Source organism: Marmota marmota, unplaced genomic scaffold (genome assembly GCF_001458135.2).
Source record: "Marmota marmota marmota unplaced genomic scaffold, marMar, whole genome shotgun sequence".
Lineage (NCBI taxonomy): Eukaryota > Metazoa > Chordata > Mammalia > Rodentia > Sciuridae > Marmota > Marmota marmota.
Window position 1 is genome coordinate 34,821,783 of NW_026000057.1, and position 20,465 is coordinate 34,842,247.

Genomic DNA, 20,465 nt, shown 5'->3' on the forward strand with positions numbered 1-20,465 from the left:
AAAACACACCAGGGCAAAGAGGGGAAGGATCACGATAGTCTGCCGGCATCTTTTGGGCCAGAGTCCAAGTCTGCACCCAGGACGCAGTGTGTGGTCGTGTAGAGAACTGCCTCCTATATTATAATCCTATATTTCCTTGGACAGCCTCTGGACTGCCAAGTGAATAATGCCGCATTTTCGCTCCCCCTAGTAAGCAAGGGCTGATTTTAAGACCATTAGAAAAGGGGAAAATTTTACAGTCTTCTCAGTTTCTCTGGGGTCACAGTGTAATTGTGTGGTGGGAGAAACGGGGCCCTAGAGATGGCGTGACAGTCACTTCTCATTACCTCCCACTTGGTTCATTACATCTGTAGACAGCGATTGCCCGTGTGTGGATACTTCCATTACACGGAAGGATGTAATGTGCTGGAGACCTCACACAGCTTTCAAATGGGGAGAAGCCTGTTTATTCCAGGCACATACCTGTCTTACTTCCAGGGGCCATGCCACAGGAATGGAAAGCAACATTCAGAATAGATCAGAGGTGATCAATAAAGGAGAACCAGGTTCCATGCATGCTTACACCCAGTGAGATATTTACATGTGTGTGTTCCACCAACAAAAGACTCACACAACGGACTGAATCCTCACTCATAAATCTACCAAATTTTATTTTAGCAAGCAGCTTTATTCAGGTGTACTATACCTAGGCTTCTTTGTGTAGCACTTCTGGACTGGCAATCATCCTATTCTCTTTCCCACCCACACAAAAAATATAAAAGATCTTCCTCATTTCGCACTTGCAGGGACGAGTCCTGGGAATCATGAAATAGGAATACTATTTTAGACCTTTTTTTGCTCAGGAGTGTAAAAAGCCCCAATTATAAACTAAGGGGTGTTTACAAGAGAGAAAACAGAATTATAGTAAATTAGAAAGTGGTAATATCAGTAATTTTTAAATAATATTATAGACATTCCCTTTAAAGAAAAAAAAAAAAAAAGCTCTTCTGTTCCCCACCAAGTTAATAAGAGGTGCCTAAAAAGAGATGATGCCCATGATGGAATAAATTTGGAAAACCACATACTACATCCTACTGTTGGGAATTCACAATGTCAGCTTTTTAAAGGTTCTGAGAATTACTATTATAAAAAAAAAATCATTTAACTCAGTGTTGCCCTAACTAATTCAAATAACACTTTTTAAAACTGCCATCTTATCAACTTCCTGTGGGACACTTATATGACAGCAGGGGAAATCCTGTTCTACTATAGTCCCATCATTTTCTGTAGATTTACAATGTGCTAGTAATTCTCAAATTTTAGCACACATTTGGATCACCTGTGGATCTAATCCATAGCAATCATTCAGAAAACTGGGTAAGGCTCCAGCACGGGACTCCCCAACAAGCACTCATAACGCAAGGCAGCTCATGGCCCACTCTGAGAAAGACCAATCCACACACAGACATGCCCTTTGTCTGAAGTCACGAGGGATTAACTATACCCTGATAACAAGAAAGCTTGACACTTCATAGGTTGGAAGTCTGTAGCTTTGACTCTGGAAGTTGACCAAGTTCCTCATGAAACACAAAGGCTTTTGAATTGAAAATGAATGTCTTCATGAATTTACAACAACTGACAATTCATTCACCTTTGCCCCTAGGTTTAAAGGTACATCCCTTTTACTTTCAGATTCATCCATTCACTTGCTTCGATAATCCAGCTTTATTCATTTATTCACTCAACGATTATTTACCAAGTATTCTCTGTGTGTCAGACACTGGCTGAAACCCTAGGAATATTCAATAAATGAGAGTGACAGAAATCCTCACCCTTGTGGGCTCACATCCTAGCAAGAATGAGACAACAAAACATCAACATAATAAATTATATACTAAGAGTTAGAAGGTGATAAGTCTTACAAATGAAATAGATCCGGCGAAGAGACGTGAAGAGTATGGGTGGTCTGAGGGCAGAAAGATGTAATTTTTAAAAAGGCAGAGGAGTATATGGCTTAACGAAAGTCACATTTGAGTGAAGTCCTGTAGCAAGGAGTGGAGCTGGCCTTATTAGCTATGTAGAGAGTCCATACTACAGAACAATGGATGTACAGGAAGTTTCTCCTGTGAATAAGAAAGAAGCCACTGTAGGGTTTGTGGGACTACTGAGAATGGGACCAGAAAGAAGGAAATCCCACCACAGAGGTAGCAAAACCTAGATCTGCCAGGGGGTTGACTTTTACTCCAAGTGAAATGAGAAGCTATTACAGCATTTGGAGCAGAGAAATGAGATTACCTGGCAATGTTATTAAAGGATCTGAATTTATTTAACATGGATTAGGTTTCTAGTGAATGCCAGGCACTGGGATTAAGGCCATGTGCACAGAGATGAACTGAGCAGAGTCCTGGCCCTCAGAGTTTCTGTACCTCTGGTCCAGCTCTTTGCAGGTTGGTGTGTGAACATTTCAAATCTATTGTCCCTGCCCCTTATATAACCAGACCTCTACTCACTTCCCATCTCACCACCCACATTGCGCCTTGTCCTGGGGCTAAAGCAGGAAGACCTGGGATCAGATCAGTCAAGATGCTCAGGTGGCCCTACCCTGAACATAGTACGTGACCCTTGGCAAGACATTTCTCCCCTTTTTTCTTGGCTTCTCTGCCTGTTTACACAATTTTCTGTAGAACTAAGTTTTTTTTTAGGTCTGATAAGATAACCAGCACTGATTGCTTTAGGGTGTAATGAAAAACTGACAATTTTAATTTTCCTTCAAATTATCATACTCTAAAATAAATAGAGTTGAGAAGATTCTCCAGTTATTCAATCTGGCAGCACTGCCTCAGCTGAAGACAGTCTACAAGTTGGCAGACCAGAAGCGAGGAAAAATTATCTTAGTTCCTGGAGATAAAACCTGTTAGTTATCAACAACTGAAATTGAGAGAGAGGGTCCTCTGGGGAAAAGCCATTTGCAGCGCAGTCTCCTTTTAGAACTCAAACTTGCTTGCCTCCTGCTAAATTCTCTGTTAAGGAAGGATGTGAAAAGTTACATTTAACTTCGGCTTCCAAGGTTAATTCTAAATGATCAGGCATGGCGTGTTCTCCTCACCTGTCAGTCCTCAATAGTGACTTGAGATAAAAACCCCCATTCTGAAGAAAGAGAAAATAAAATGACAGATTTCAAGGAACATTGTTCAGCAAACCAGAATTACTATCAGGGCTGAGTTTGCCTTCAGTATGCATATGCAGCCTTTGTGAAGAGCAACACCATTTTTATCAGATGCTTATGATGTAATTTCACCGAAATGGGGGGAATTCAGAGATTTGGCAAGCAATTGGGAACAGAGAAATGCAATACAATGCTATTTCAGCCTGCGGTCTGCATTGGAGCTGAGCTACTCCAGATGTTTCTCTTTTATCTTCTTTTAATGGTTCCTCTAAATACCACATCTTAGTATCAGCCAAGGCAGCAAAATTTACAACATACTAATTAATAGCAAGATGCTTAGCTAAGCAATTCTGTCTCGGAGTATGTAATTATATTTTTAGAATTTAATTTTTTTTCCTTTTACCTTTCTTCTGCCGGATTTTACTAGTAGAATAAGGCAGTATTAGGAACATATAAAATCTGAATGTTTACCCTTAAATGCCATCCTATGATATGAATAGTTACATTTATTTCAGAATATATGTATCAAATTTCAAGTTGTGTTTATATATTGTTGACAATTTTGCTATCAAATGAATCTCGATAAAATTGAGAACTAGGAAAAAAAATCTCACGTGAGACAATCATGATTAATGTCACTTAAGCAATCAGAAATATGCATGCATCTCATCCTTCACCCTATTTCTATCGGTTGTATCAGTTATAACCTCAAAATGAAGACAAGTTGTAAAGGAAACAAAAACTGCAACTCACATACAAAATGAAAAAAAAACCCACAAACTAGAGGTTATAGTTACATAGTACTTCTCACCATTATTTTTTCTTTTACCCTAAGCAACACTCTAACTTATTTTATTTTTTAAATAAAAGTGAAATTAGTTACTTTTCTTTGTTCTGGAACTCTTGAATTTCAGATTATCAGTAAAACGTGTTGCACCTGCCCTGCCAATCCCCAGCATTGGAGCAGTCCAACTGTTAACTTTCTCAGTTCATAATTCCAGACAGCTGGGTGTAGAGAGGGGAAAAAGAAACACATAACCCCATTTACTGGCACTCTGACAAATCTGTTCTCCAACATCAGCTGGAAGGCCCTCAGTGCTACTGGCAGTCCTTTTATTTGTCCCCAGTCAGCGCCATTTCAGATTTGCCTTACAGATGTTTCAAACTCTGTGGTCCCCTCATTCTCATAGTTGACCTTGCTCATATATCACAGAGTTCCTCTCCTTCCCTCAACCAACTGACTGACCCACGAGGATACCTATCCTCTCCCTCCCTTTCTTCTAAATCAAAGAGTGCTCTTTTCTAATCCCCAAAGCTAATACTTGTGTAGAATATCCATCCCCTGAAGAGGCAGCTGCAGGGATGTCATTCCATCAGTTTCCCTCACACTTTGGTGTCATTTATCCCTGCTCTCTGGCTTCTACCCTCTGGTCTGCACATTTGCTCAACTTTTATCTCCTCACCATCCACACGCCCACAAAAACAATTCTTTAATTATTTTAGCCTCTTGCTCAGGCTGCAAATTGCCTTGTATAGTAATTATCTGTTTACATGACAGTTTTCAACTGGTCCAGTGGTTTTTAATCGTTGTTGTGTCACAGATCCCTCGAGACCCTGATTAAGACAATGTACTGTCTCTGGAGATAGGCACATAACTACACACACACACACACACACACCCCTCATGCATACAATTGCAGGCTGCCTAATGACGGACCCTCTGTAGGAGATATTACTTCTGCTGGTCAATATTTTCAGTTCTACCCCCCTGCCAGGCACACTGGAGGAGTCTGCTTCCTTGCTGACTTGAGATAAATCACTGCTTTGGCCAATGGAATGCAAGTGGAAGTGACGTGTGGGGAAGTTTCAAGAGCCTGTGTGCAATTTGCCATTTTTTTTTTTTTTTTTGCTGCCACCAAAAACTGCTGTCAGTTTGGGTTCCAGAGTGAGGTGGACAGAGCAGAGCACCTAGACCTCAGCAATGGACGCGTAGAGTAAGTAGAAAATAAACCTAGTGTTGAGAGGGGTCGGGGATATCAGTCACTGCCACTTGAGTGCGGCTCTCTGGCTGGGTGGCAGGGCGGCTGTCTGCTAGACATGCAAAAATGTAAGTCAGAAAGATCGTCCCTATAAGAGCTTAAGCTACTCTTTGCTTTTTCTAATCAAGTTCTTTTCACCTCAGAGCTGCACACTTTCTATTGTACTCATTTAGAAGCTGCTTGCCTGGTTCTTTCCAAGACTTCTTGTCCTTCAGATTTTATTCCTTAGAGAGACCTTCCTTGGCCTCCCCTGCCACTCCCACTCCAGCCTGTGACTGTCATTTGTATCACCCGTTTCTTCCTTTCACGAGGTGCGTCACAGCCTGTACTGATCTTGTTTTCTTTCTCTTCAGTTCTGAAGAGAAAACTGTGAAGTACCGACTTCTTGTTATCAACCATGATTCGTGGATAATGAGTATCGTGCCACTCTAACCTTGTATGAACTTAAGGGATTGTGCTCAAAATTTGGACTATTTTCGTTCATTAAAGATGATAAAAATAGAACCTTGAACATTCTATTGCATGTCACATTTCACTCATTTCTAAACAACATTAATAGAACAAGCTGTAACTAAAATATTGGACAGACATCCAAATATTTGAATGTGCATCAAGAACCACTGAACCTTGGTATTCGACTTGTCACTATGAAGAGGTCAGCTTGACTTTCTGGGTCCTTTTCAGAGAGCTGTGGCCAGTAGCCCTAACAACCTTTGGTCTGTACCCAGTTAAATAGTGGTTTTTGTAATTCATTGGCATCCAGTTTTGCTTTGTTTGATTTTTTTCCTCTTTGCTCAGCATATATGCCAAATGTCTTTCTTCACAGCTATAAAAAATTAGTCCTGAAAGCTTCAGAAAGTATTGAAGGGCTAGCTCTTTGTTATGCATCTAGTGACACCGGTATACTACCTTGTCACATAATAAATAGTTCATACTTGTTTAATGAATGAATGAAATCAGTATTATGAACATACCAAATATTTGTTTCATTTGACTTTACTGAGTTTACAGTCATCAAAAACAGCAACTGGGGCCAGGGTTGTGGCTCAGTGGTAGCGTGTTTGCCTAGCATGTATGAGGCACTGGGTTTGATCCCTGGCACCACATAAAGATAGATAAAATAAAGGTATTATGTCCATCTACAACTAAAAAAAAACACTACATAAAAAAACAGCAACAATTGTAATTTCAAAAATGAAAGGTTTTACCTGAACATGAAAAAGTAACATGTTTATTGTTAAAAAATTTCAAAACTGCAAGACTTAAAATCAACTGTGAATTTCCTTGTTATTGTCTTTATAAGATGTGTTAGACACCTGACATTTGAGAAGAGATTCAGAAGTTGTAACATGCCCTTCTATCATAAAAGAGGTTATAAAAAAGATTCACTAGAAATCTATACCTCTCAGATACTCAATTTCATTTCAGTTTTAGGATCTTCTGAAATAATTATTAGGATAAATTTAAGTCTTGATGAGAAAAATCAAAATGTTTTCAAATTGCTAAAGAAATAAACTTGGTTTAGAAACAAAAGGAGCTCAGTTTTAACAATAATTCTATTTTCTTTAACTTTCTCTTATGTGACAGTGTGCGTTATAAAACGGTATCTCTTAAAATGAGAAACATACCCTATTACTCTACGTCTTATGTAACATAATTGGTATATGACAACTACATTTTTTCTATGTATTTTATACAAAAAATCCACATGTGCAACTTTTGTAACATGGATTTCTTAGGATGGTGCTAGGCATTTTTTTTTCCTTCTTAAATCGTTTCCTCAATTTTTAATAGAAGGTTATGAATGATCTGCTACCATGTTATAAGATAATGTAAGTAATGTCTATAAAACTGAACATTAAAACATGCGTCTATACATGTGTGTAGGATAGAGCTTTGGAAAAGTTGTTTTGCATACAAGTCATTTCTCAATACAACACATCCTTCCTGTTTAACTAGAAAATAAACCAAAATATGTAACTTCTACAGAAATAGTTGCTATAGAAATGTAAAAGATACAAATAACACTGAACTGTGCCATCAAAAATTGCAGTTTAAGTAGGACAGTATCAACATTTATGTTTAATAATGCTGACTGCATGGATTCTTATACATTCCCTAAAATGAAAGTGCTGAGTCCCAAGTTGGGAGGTCCTCTACTACTAAAAATAGCACATCTACACACACACACACACAAAAAAAAAAATTAGCAAACTTCCAGATTAGAAATTCAGTACATAGCAAGAAATATTCCTTTATATGAAAATTAAATGAATAATGGATTCAAATGATGCAAATTACTTTTCTTCATTTCATTGTATGAACTGAAAAATAAGCTGTTTCCTACACAAGATTTGTAGACACTTTGACTCACAGGAGTAAATGTTTCTTCAGGTTTCTACATGTCTGTCATTTAATTTGCTAAAGAGCTCATTTTGAAATTATGTTCTGTGACAGCATTTAAGGTAACATCAACCTTTATGTTTGTTAAGAAAAAAGAATCATAGGATGAATCTCTTAAAACATTTGGCTCCGTTTTGGGCTTTTTGGCATGATACTTAAAATACTGAATTGCTAACAAGGCATCTGGTATATATAAAGGTGACTGTTAAACTCTTCTTGCCTTTGATCTTGCCAATTAAGTTTTATAAGAGAAAAAGTTCTACCAGCCAACTTAAAGATTATAGCTTGAGAAAAGTTATTTTAGAAGTTTGATACATCCTGTGTTCTAAAACTAAAATAACCTTCCTTTTAAAAATATGACACTAATATACCCATTCATATTATAAAATTTAACTCCTGGTTTATGATATTATCAGTACGATCAGCTTTAAATACACGGGAGGGTGGGTGCTATAGTTTTGATCTTAAATGTTTCCCCAAGACCCATGTGTTAAAGGGGGGAGCCTAGCAGGACGTCTTCAGGGGGTTGGGGTATACCCTTGAAGGAGACAATAGGACCCTTGGCCTCCTTTTGGCTCACTCTTTAGCTTTCCTGCCACGAGGTCAGTGACCACATGCTTCGGCCATGATATGTTGCCTCATCACAGGTCTAGAAGAATGCAGTTAGCCAATCAGACTGAAACCTCTAATATAGTGAGCAAAATAAAACCTTCATCTTGATAAGTTGATTACCTCAGGTATTTGTAATAGTGACAGACATCTGACAAATACAGAGGGAGAGAGAGAAGAAGGGAGAGTGAAAAGTGAGAGAGGGGAAAGAGAATCCTCTTTCAGAAAATAGAACAATGGTCACTCCTCTACCTTTTTCCCTATTAGTAAATATTGATACCAATTTCAATACACCTATTTTACCTGTATTATTATAATAAAATTCTATCTGAATCTGCATCTTAGTAAACTGAGCTTTTCTGATTCAGCTTCAAAGCACATAGAGTATGGGTTGCGATATAAGATAGGCAAGAGTTCAGAGCCAAACTTCAAAATTAACTGTCAACTATGGTCAAGATTTAATGCTTCTGTTTTTCCATCTGTCATGGGAAAAACATATCACACAATGATCTAAATTTTATGTCAATGTTCCATTGAAATTATCTTCTTGAACACCGATACTCTCAATTATCAAACTGAATATTTACTTGTATTTGAACTCTTTGCAATATTTGACTCTACCATTTCATATTTCTTTCAATTGTCTTTTTTGGTTTCTGTGATCTATCCTGTCATTTATCTTCCTGGGTGTTCATTATCACTGTCTTTTTGAGGCAATACTCTCTCTGGTGTCAATGATCTCTCACTCTTCTCTTTGCAAATAGTCATTCCAACAAAATTTCCCTACCACTCCTCCCTCCCCATGTCTTCAACCATCACCTAAAAACTGATGGTCCTATAATTCCTCCCTGTCAGGCCTCTGACCCAAGCTTTCAGCCTGCATATTACTCCTATTAGACAACTTAACTGGACTGTTCTAAGTGCCATCCACAATTTATACCTACCCTGACCCAAGATGAAAAACTAGAACACATCCAGACTCCCATTCTCTCACTCTGCTCTCATATCCTACCAGCCTATGATGGCTTACTGATCCTACTTCTAAATAAGTGTTTATTTCTTCCACGGCCTTAGTTCATTCCTCATGTGTAGAGCAAGAAACTAGCCCCTGCATTATCCAGATTAGTCTGTGTGTTATAACAAAGGATGTTTATAACAAATGTTGCAAGAAAAACATTAGTGATATAGCACAATAAAGATTTATTCCTTGCGCATGTCACAGTCTCTTGCAGGCCGTAGAACAGAATCTACTCTCCTCTGATAACCAGGTTTCTTCCATCTAATGGCCACCTGATCTCTTAGGTGCATGGAGTGCCCCATCAGATCCTGACTTTCACCTGATAGGCATATGAGAGGACAGAGGGTAAAGTTTGATTACGGGCTTACTCCATATACAATGATGGAACAGGGACAGGAGGGCTACAATTAAAACTCTCATTCAACAAAGGGACTGTTAGGACAAACTTCACTAGTCCACATCAATTCTGAAATCACTATGGAAGTCCACTACCCTGAGGAGAAAGATTAAACTTTCATTCTCTCTGAATAATTCCTTTGTCCCTTTCTTCCTTAGCCCTCTTTCCTTTAGGGTTTCTTATTGTTTATTTAATCCCCTTGGCCAGAGTTGAAATAAGTAAATCCAAACATTTTAAAGCTAATAAATAATTTTATACATCAAGGAGTCAAAGATGTTCAATTTGATATTTTGAATTTTTTCACAGTGCAATTTCTGCAAAAACTTGTTCAGCTCATGTTGTATTTGCTTCCATGTCATAGTTTCTAGCATTTCTCTTCCTCTCTCCCCCTCTCCACCTTTCCTCTTCCTTTTATCTGATCTTGACCATAGAACCAAGTCATGTTGTTCAACTAAAAACTCTGACTGGGTTCTTCATGTCTTCATTTGGGATCTGGAACCAGTTGAATTTCCAACCATTTTTCTAAAAGTCTTTGGACTCTTTGTTGTTTTCTATTCAACCTGGAAAATGGTCAGTTCTTTCTGAGATCATTTCTTCCTGGAAACACCTTACCCAAAGCAGCCAACAATAGCTGTCACACACTTACACTCTGATTCTTTTAAATACATCTTCTAGGGGCTGGGGTTGTGGCTCAGCAGTAGAGCGTTCACCTAGTATGTGCAAGGCCCTGGTTTGATCCTTAGCACCACATATAAATAAATTAAAAAAAAATAATAAAGGTATTGCATCCAACTACAACTAAAAATAAATATTTTAAAAAATTAAATAGAATACTTCTAAATTAATGGTCCTCATAATGCGATCTGCAAAACCCAGTAAATCCCAAACCCCTTTAGTGAAATCATGAGATCAAAGTTATTTTCAGAATAACACTAAGAGGTTACTGGACTTTTTTTTGTTTTTTTGCATTTGAACTCATGATGCAAATGTAATGATAGGAGAAATTGTTGGTCTTTTAGAACAAATCAAGGTAATATCACCAAATTGTAGGATTGTATTGATCACTAAAAATGTCTATTGGATCATTTCATCACCATGTTCTCAGTTTTAAAAACAAGTTGAAGTTAAGATGACTCTGATGAAAAAGTAAGGGATTTACTTTACCAATCTCAACACTTGAGTATAGATCTTTTAAATATTCTGTTGGACCAAAAGCGAAGAACACATACAGCACTTGAGATGCATACCCAAGTACAATGGTTGCCTTGAGGAAAAGCAATGTACGATTGTTTGAGTTGCAAACTGATTCATCTCTTTTTCATAGAGCACCATTTTTACTTGAAAGAACAAGTGATAAACAAAATATGGTTATTCAGACTTGGGTACTTGGCAGTTGCTTTCTCGAAAATAAATGAAGTGAGCCTGTCACTTGAAGGCAAACAACCTTACAGTATTTGTTGCCAATGATAAAATCTAAGCTTTCAAGTAAAAATTAGAATTTGGAAAACTTGTATACACCACCATGAGCTTGACAGCTTCTGAATACTTAAAGACTTTTTTTCATGAGATCAATGGCAATATTAACAAATGTGATTTTTAAAAATTTTTACATAATGAAATGCACAATGGTAAAACTCAGTAAAATAGTATTTTCCAAGTAACCAATGTAAGACATTACAAAATCATACATAGGTAAAAGATTTATTTAAAATGAAAATAAGTCAATAGATTTTAATGTAATAGAGTGTGAAAGTTCATTGATATGGTTTTGGATTTCACATTGCAATGAAATTTTAAGAAATTATCACTTGGGATCTGTACTCAGTAGAAGAGCATATATGCTTAGTGTGGGCAAGGTCCTATACTCAATCTCCAGAAAAGAAAGAAAGAAAAGAAAGTATCACTTGTTAAGTTGGGATGTAGTATCATAGAATATCTGCAGTTATCTAAAAAGACTAAAAATATGTTCCTTCAAAAGAAGTATGGGTCTTGATTCTAGAGGTCTTCTATTCGGATAGACAATAAAGGGTTTTGAAAAAATATAAAATGATGCCATTCTTTTCATTTTTTGCAAATTCGATTATAATAAAAATTGTTATTGATGTTAGCATAATGGATGTATTATTATTTTTGACTCATTAATTTTTTAAATTTCTCAGTTTAATTTTATTATTATAATTCTTGCTAAATATAACACATAAAACACATAAAAGCTTTTTGTGAGCTTCAATAGTTTTTAAAAGGATAAAGGAGTTCTGAGAACAAAAGTTGGAAAATACCTGTTCTAGAAAGGAGATTGTCAGACTTTGGCCTGAAGGTAAATACCAGCTTGCTTTCTGTTTCTTAAATAAAGTCTTATTGGAACCCAGCCCAGCCATTCGCTTACATGTTGCCATGGCTGCTCTCCCAATGTGGTAGATTAAGTAGCTCCAACAGAGATTGTATTACTTTCAAAGTCAAAACCTGAAATAGTTATTATCTTACCCTCTACAGGAAACACACACACACACATATACACCACTGACCCCTACCCTATACCTTTGGTTTAATCTTAGCTGCACAGTTAGAATCACCCAGAAAACTGGTTAATCCCTCTGCATCCAACCAGCATATGAGAGAAAAGAAAGAACATAGAGGATTATGTAGGAGGCATTTCATGGGCAAGGTCTGGAAAGGCATACATAACTCCCTTGGCCAGAAATTAATTACACTGGTCATAACAAACCAAAAAGAAGGTGCAAAATATAGTCTTCCTCTCTGCTAAAGAGGGAAGAAATAGTAAACTTATTTCTCTGGACTGATCTTTGAGATAAATCCTAAGGGAAAAGTAAGGATTTTCCAGATAGACAAGGAGTAGAGAGGACAGAAAGTTTCATAATGTGGCTGGGGTGCTCCTAAGAAGAGCCATGGAATACTTATGGAATCTCAGAAGAATTTTTATGAATTAATTATATTAGAAATCTTAAGAGATTTTTTTTTCCTGACAAAACTGCAAAGAGCATGTTATATAGGCTGGCTGCAGTTAGATCAGGCAGACACTGTATGGCACACAACTTCTAGATTCCCTCTTCTATTTCTTATCTTGAAATTTAAAACATCTAATTTGGGCTGGGGTTGTGGCTCAGTGGTAGAGCGCATGCCTAGCACATGCGAGGCCCTGGGTTCTGTCCCCAGCACCACATAAAATAAATAAGTAAATAAAATAAAGGTATTGTGTCCAACCACAACTAAAAAATAAATATTAAAAAATCCAACTTGGTATTTATTTTATTGAATTACACTTGACCTTTCTTTGCCCTCATTATTTTAACAGGTTCCCAAAGAAGTTTCTGGTACCCTTCTTCTTAGATAAAGGTTGAGAGTTTTTATTTCATTCATTTATTTTCTCAAAAAAATTTATCAAACGTGTACTTCAATAGAACTTAATTGTGCAGGAAGATTGATAGTAATATAAAACCCCCAAAGGAAAATGGACAAGTTTCTAACCTTCGTTTCCAATATCTTTCCAGCACAGATCTCCTGTTTATTTCAAAGAGCAAACCAAAATGAGGAGGAAAACAGAGAAAGTGATAATGACATTGAATATTGCTACCAAACAAGGATTTTGCATGTTCCTCATTAACTAAATTTCTGCAATTTCCTAAATGTGTGAAGGTATAGCAGACCCGTAACTTCAACTTAGACCTGTAACAACCTACCAGTGAACAGAGTTTATATGAATCACTTCATTTGTATGTGTTTATTTAATTTGCCTACAACAACTGAAGAAAAATCAGCCCTTTCATAAACATTTCAAGTTTAAGATAAGAAATTTACATTGTAAAACTACTTTATTGTAATTCCTTTAAATTTCTCTTGAAAAAGAACACTGGTTTGTTTCATATGCTAGCATTCAAGTGTTCCATGTAAGATTCATAGCCAACTTAATTATGTGGACATGAATCTTTCCCATAAATTAAATATTCCTAAATCTGCACATCTTATGTTAACTATAGTGTTCAGCAATATATTTTACTCAATATATCTGTTACTTATGAATTGTGGTCTTCTAAATAATTTACTATTCATAGGATCAGTTGGGTTTTTGGCAGTATTAAGATTGAACCCAGGGCTTCCTTCCTGTGAATTACACCCCCATCGCTTTTTTAAAATTTTGAGACAGGATCTTGCTAAGATGCTGAGGCTGCCATCAAACTTGGGTTGCCCCTGCCTCAGTCTCCTAAGTAGCTAATTACAGGGGCCACCCTACGTGGCTGTAAAGAATATTTTATATGATTCCTGTCTGTTTTACAGAGGTTAAACCATCCAACGGTGCCCAATTTTAATATATTTCAAGCATTTCTGGAACAACAATTATTTTACACCTAGTAGGGTGAAGAAAATTTTATAAAGAAAGGCTTATACAATAATTATCAGTGATTGATACAGTAAAATTTATTCTGAACACAGGTACATAATTTTTAATGTCCAAATCCTAACTATCAATAAATGAAGTTTTTTGAACCTTTTCTCTTTCATCAGGAACTTCCTTCAGCATCTGGCATGCATTGGACTCCTGCTTTCCCTGTGGCTTTGTTCTCCTGCATGCTGAATATTAATAGTAATTATCTATTGTCCTCATCCTTACCTACCAACACATTATCAGCTTCCCGTGGGCATTGATTCTGTACTATGGAGTCTAACCTTCTAACCACAGTGGTACTGAGTAACCAGGGAATTATCCCCCTAGGAGAACAGGAGCTCTTTTCACCTCTGAGTCAATAATCATTAGAAGCAACCAATATATTGTCAAGCTTAACAAATCACAATTGGGATAGAGACCATTGCAATGAGGAAGTTGCAATTATCCAGCAATTATGTATAGATATATCTATTCTTCTAATGATTGAGTCACACAAAATGTGCCTACACTTCTGCTAAACTTAATCTGGAAGGTTTCTAAAACTTGTTTTCTTTTTTTGTTTGTTTTAATGTAGATTTCAGAATCCTAAGAAGCAATTGCATCTGAATGAAATAGTAATGACAAAATTTATGAAGCAGAAAGAAGAGTAATTCATTCACCTAACATGAGCTTAATTTCTTAAAGGAGGGAAGGGAAATTTCCAAGTTCTCTCCCCTAATAGAAGATGGCCTGAACTGCCATGAAATTTTTAGCCGTCAGAAGAGTGCCCACTTTAGCAAATAATGAACATGAATACCTAACATTTTAGGAATGCTTTTAGCTACAGGTAATGAACAGAAAGCCTGACTAGAGTGGCTTTAAAAAATTAAGGAGCATTTTTCTCCCATAATGAGAAGTCCAGAGTTAGCAGTGCATGGCTTATTCAGCAGATCAGTGATGCCAAAGAGTTTGAGATCTCCTTGACCTTGTTCTCACAATTACAACAAATCTGTTGCAGCTTCCACAATTATATCCCCTTTCCAACAAGACGACAGAGAATGAAGCCGATAGAAAAGGAATTGCCAATATCTGAAAGTAAAAGTTTTATGAGAAAGCTCCCAGAAAATTTCTGTTTATATCTCTTTGGCCATAGTTTTGTTCCAGAGTCACTCCTGGCAGAGAGATGGCCAGAGAGAGGAAAGGCAAAGAAAAAAGCAAAGGCAGCTCATGGCATCCAGACATTGGCCAGATACTCATACCCAGGCACTGATGTTCAGAAGATACTCATACCCAGGCACTGATGTTCAGAAGAGTGTTTTACTTTTGATCTGAAATGTCCCCCCAAAACCCATGTGCTAAAGGCTTGGTCACCAGCCCAGGGTGCCTATCAGGGCAGGAGAAACCTTTGGGAAGTTGGGCTAATTGGAAGCAAGTTAGATCACTGGTGAATGCCCTTGGAGGGGATTTTGGCCCCTTTCTGTTTTTGCTTCCTGGCCTCCATGAGGTGAGCAGCTCTTCCACCAGGTGCTCACACAGGCTCGAAGCAACAGAGCAAAGAAAACAGACTGGAACCTCTGAAACCATGAGCCAAACAAACCTTTCCTCCTTTAAGTTGATTTTCTCAGGTATTTTGTCACAAAGACAGAAAACTGACTGACACAAAGAGTTAACCCAGCTTTCACAAATAGTCCTTGGCGATCTCCGGTTCAACGGAAACAGGTTTCCATTTTTTAGAGCTGAGTAATATTCCATCGTGTATAAATGCCACATTTTTTTTTATCCATTCATCTGTTGAAGGGCATCTGAGTTGGTTTCACAGTCTAGCTATTGTGCTACTCCAATCATACTTCTGAAGTGGATTAAACCTCACTCTCACAATAATAATAAGTCATAAAGGTACAGATCTCAGGGTTGAGAAGGCTGAGGAGTGCATTTGCTGTTTCTGAATCCCCCAACTAAATTGCATAATTTTACACACTATCTAGATAGCCACTAAATAAAGCAAAGTTGTACATTATAGTCATTCTTAGACTGCCTAAGAACTAAGCTTTTTAAAAAATTCATGGTTTCCCATTTATGAAGTAAGTATGTAAGATACATAAAGATAAAAACCAAAAATATTCATTATCTCTAGAGTAAAAGTTTTGTAAAAGTGATCCTTCTTTGTTTTCAGTTTGAATACCAGAGATAATCAATTGAAATAAAAATATGGATAGTTAAATTCATTTGAATAAGTGGTGATATTATGTACAAATTACAATGTTCAGAGAACTTGGCTATATTTCCTTTTTTAATAAACTAAAAGGTGGTTTTAAAAGCCAGCAAATATAAAAACAGAATCTAAATTCTAACTTGAGAAAGTAGAAGAAACACCTATCTTCATTGAATGAATACAGAGGTATTTTGAAGAGCTCTGTAAGCAAACCACACAGACATTTTAAAAGAAACCACAGGGAAAAGCAACTTGTTTCCTAATGCTTGTTCATTCTCAAGAAGTAAAGCCTTGCAAATCATCAAAAGGATGTGCAAAGAAGTGCCAGTCTGAAAAATAAATTAATATTATTAATACAGTAAAAAAAAAAAAAGAAACAGGTTTCCATATCACCAATATTGGAGAACATGATGAAGAAAGAAGGATGACAAACCCAATTAAGCATCTTGTTGAACAAAGAGACATGGTTATTGTGCCACCACAAAAATACCAAACATCTGAGCACCCTGGCTGATTTGAGGAACTTGCTTTTCTTCCAACTTTGCCTTCTGCGTTGCTTTACTTCTGCCATCTTAGAGATGTTTAAACCAGAGCTATCCCGAGTTCCTGAAAGTGTCCAATCCAGAACAAAACCACTTCTTTAAATTTTCCTTCTGAATCAACTACATCCATGCTTTCAGACACCCTCTTGCTAAAACACTACACACCACCACATATGTGGTGTGTAGTCTCCTTTTTACTAATTCCAGTAATAATTCGAACTCCTTCAACTCTCAGTATGTTCCTGGTGATCTATGGCTGGTTGATAGCACATTGAGTGGACCAAATAAGTATTTGTCACCTTTTTTTCATCCCAGTCCATTTTTAACTAAAATGATGTGCTTTAATATGGCATGCTTCAAACTCCTTAACAAGAAAAGGAAATCAGGATAGAGCAAACAGAGCATATGATTAACATTCAGAGGCTAAGGCTCTCGTCAGCTCTATCCTATTAATAACACAAGTGACCCTGGGCAAGCCATTAAAGGAAAGAAGAGAAACTGACCTCACAACATCCAGTGAACCTGCCAGCATTAATATGCTTGAGAGATGACAAAACTAAAGCTCCAAACAATTAAGTACTTTATTCTTCTATTTACATTTGTGAGCGGGAAAATCAAGATTCAAACCCAGGTACGTAAGTCTAAATTTGAAAACCTTTTCATTTCACTGAGGTGCCTCATGAAGTCTGAATTCCTTCCCTATGAACTGACTAGGTTGTTGCACTAGGACTTAAAAGGCCCTTTCCATTCATTATGCAAGGATTCTGAATGATGAATGATAATATTTATATTTACTCTTTTTAGCACCACCTGATCTGTAGATGAAAGGTGCAAGAATAATGTGAGGTGATATATGTTTATGGAATTTTGAATTTCAGCAAGCCCTTTTCTAAACAGCATAAATCATGGATTTGATCTACCACTTGAACTTCCATGCGAAATCAATTTTCGGTTCCTTATGATTTAAAAATATGAGCACCTCACTTAAAGAATTGTGTGAGAAGCTGTACAAAGAGGAGCTGGGAAAAGGGAAGACTTACCTTGATTTTTATCCAAGGAAGTAACCTCATTTTCTATACTTAAACCTTAACATTTGCACAGTCACGTGGAACGTCTTCACCAGGAAGTGACAGACAATACAGGAAAACATGATCAATCATATGATTAAGAAAAATAAAAGTTGTATGTGTTTTATCAATTAAGTAAATAGTCTTAAAGGAAAGGATAGCAGTGTTGAGAAGCTGGAAAAACAGGCACTGAGTTACTAGAGGATGGAATGGCATTTTGTAACTTTCCTTTTGGATAGCAATTTGCAATTGGCAGCAAACACTTCTAAGATTTTTGCATATCACATTTGACCTACAATTTCATTCAAAAAACAATTATAGATGTGTACAAAGATTTTTGTCACAAAAAATGTTGTAGAAATATTATTTATAATTGGCAAAAATCAATACAAAGCTAAAAGGTTTATAATAGAAGATTAGTTAAATTATAGTTTATTCATGTAATGGAAACTTGTGTGGGTATTCAAAATAAAATTATATGTGCTAGTAAAAATAAATTTCTTGGTTGAAAAAATGTAAATTACAAATACATTATTGTGTTTTTTGCTTTATATGTGAATATGGGTACAAAAGCAATTTAAATAGAATAGTTATCTCTGGTGAAATTTTGTTCTTTTTGTCCATGTTTTACAAATTTCTAACAGGAAGATAGATTACACTAAATTTTTTTTAATTGAATTAAGTGACATTTTGAAACAAATACTACTAGAGCTCCATAAGAATACACTATTCAGTAATTCAAATACTAAATTTCCTGTCCCTTCAAATAATAAGCAAAAAACCCCCCATCCCTGGTATACAAAAACACTCTCCATGATGTGAACAAGCTCATAGATGCCAAGCCAAGGGCCATCTTTTTTTCTCAGAACCATAAATGTCCTTGTCCTTCAAGGTTCATTCTCAATAGTTGCTTCAATTATCTTTTCTACTTTAAATTGGAAGCCTAGTTTAATGGGAATTCTATAGGTATAAACTTATAATTTTCAAAAAACAAATTAAAATAAAAGTTACTTAAATTACAAAAATTTTTTATCATGATATTACCCATGTGGATTTCTGAGGGTTTTTGAAAGGAATTTGTTTACTTAAAGTACTTCTTTAACTAGTTGCATGTCCATAGTAGTGTTTTTTTAGGCCAATGCAATACTGCAGCCAACAATTGTGCAATGGTACTTGGAGAAAGATGGTATTGCAGGAAGAGGCTGTTTTCAGTTCTTCTTTTTCCTTGGGCATTTTTTAAAAAACAGGAAAGGCCATTAAAAATCATTATCATCAAAAAAAAAAAAAAGATGCCTCATCTCACTGCCACATTAATAGCATAATTTTAAAACCTCCTGTTATGAGAAGTTGAAGAATTAATTTGTCAGCATTTCTATTACAATAGCTGCCTTACATTGGTTTCCTGTTATTTCTTAGATTCCTTAATACTCATTATCTTATTTAATCCTCACAGGCAACTACAAAGCAGATATGATTGTCACTGTTTTACAGAGGAAAAAAAATTAAATTATTCAAATTGTTTAAATTTTCTGAATCTCAAAGTTTAAATAACTTTAACAAAATCACACAGCCAGAAAGAGAATCAAGATTGAAACACAGGTCTCTCTGACTCAAGTCCTATATTTTATCCATTATGCATCCTGAACTCATACCTTTCTGACTAGATTCTTTGAGTTGACTTTTTTCCATTTGTTGGCTATTGAGAACCTCAGAAAATACATCTCCTCATATTGTAGGATGCACTATTATGAAGTTATTCAAGCTCACAATTCTGAAATTCCCCCAATATAAGGTTTTACATATGATCAGTGAATATAAATCTGTAAATGGTGGTTTCTTCCTTAGTTTTAGATATAAAAAATGTCCCTCTACAGTAAAATTGCAAAGTAAAACTCCAAGTTTTCCAGTCTATTTTTAAATTCTTCATCCCAGTATATTTAACTATTCTCACAATGTTTATTCTGTGCAAGGGATCAACATTTATTACTCTCATCTTACCAATAGATTCAAAACTACACATTCCCCTTTAGGTTGGTGGTTTCCATAATCATTGTTGTTCCAGAAACTCTTTCCATGTGGCTGTGTTGTGTTGGATGCCTGATTATTGGTGTTTGTGCCTGATGCAATCCCAAGGTGCCCCTTGAATGGATCCCACACTCTGCGGTCTCTTGCATCTTAACTCACCACTGTGGCTACCACTTAGAGCCAAGGGAAAACAGAGATGGACTCAAATTGAGACATCTACTGTGACTTGCTAGGCTTCCAGCTCAGACTATAAGAAAAGATAATCTATGTCAAACTGGGTTCTATTCCCAAAGTTGCGAGTCTTTGGATTCACTCATATATCCACTTCCATGAAGCAAAGTGGTTATTACAATATTAGGGTTCAGAGTAAAGCTCCTTGTAGAACAAAAACAAAACTTCCCTTCATACATTTTCCCATGCACTGGTTCAACTTAGTCACACCCTCCTCCTATTTTCTTCATCACAGCATTTCTTTGCACTGGAAGTACATCCTGTAGATTTTAATGACTTTTAAATGAAATAGGAAAAGTGTCTTAAGGTTAAGGCTTTCTCTAGGAGGTCCCCCTGCTCCAATGAAATGTCTAAGTAAGTAGGCTGCCCAACTTTTTTCTAACAGGACTTAAGTTC

The 20,465-nt window shown here is 36.4% G+C and overlaps 1 long non-coding RNA gene across 1 annotated transcript; it reads left to right on the forward strand.

The window, feature by feature from the left end:
- The first annotated feature begins 4,764 nt into the window (after positions 1-4,764).
- LOC107141362 lies at positions 4,765-18,344 on the forward strand. The gene is made up of 2 exons (XR_001503427.2): positions 4,765-5,139; positions 14,588-18,344. It is a non-coding gene; the product is annotated as an uncharacterized LOC107141362 (long non-coding RNA).
- Positions 18,345-20,465: the final 2,121 nt, after the last annotated feature.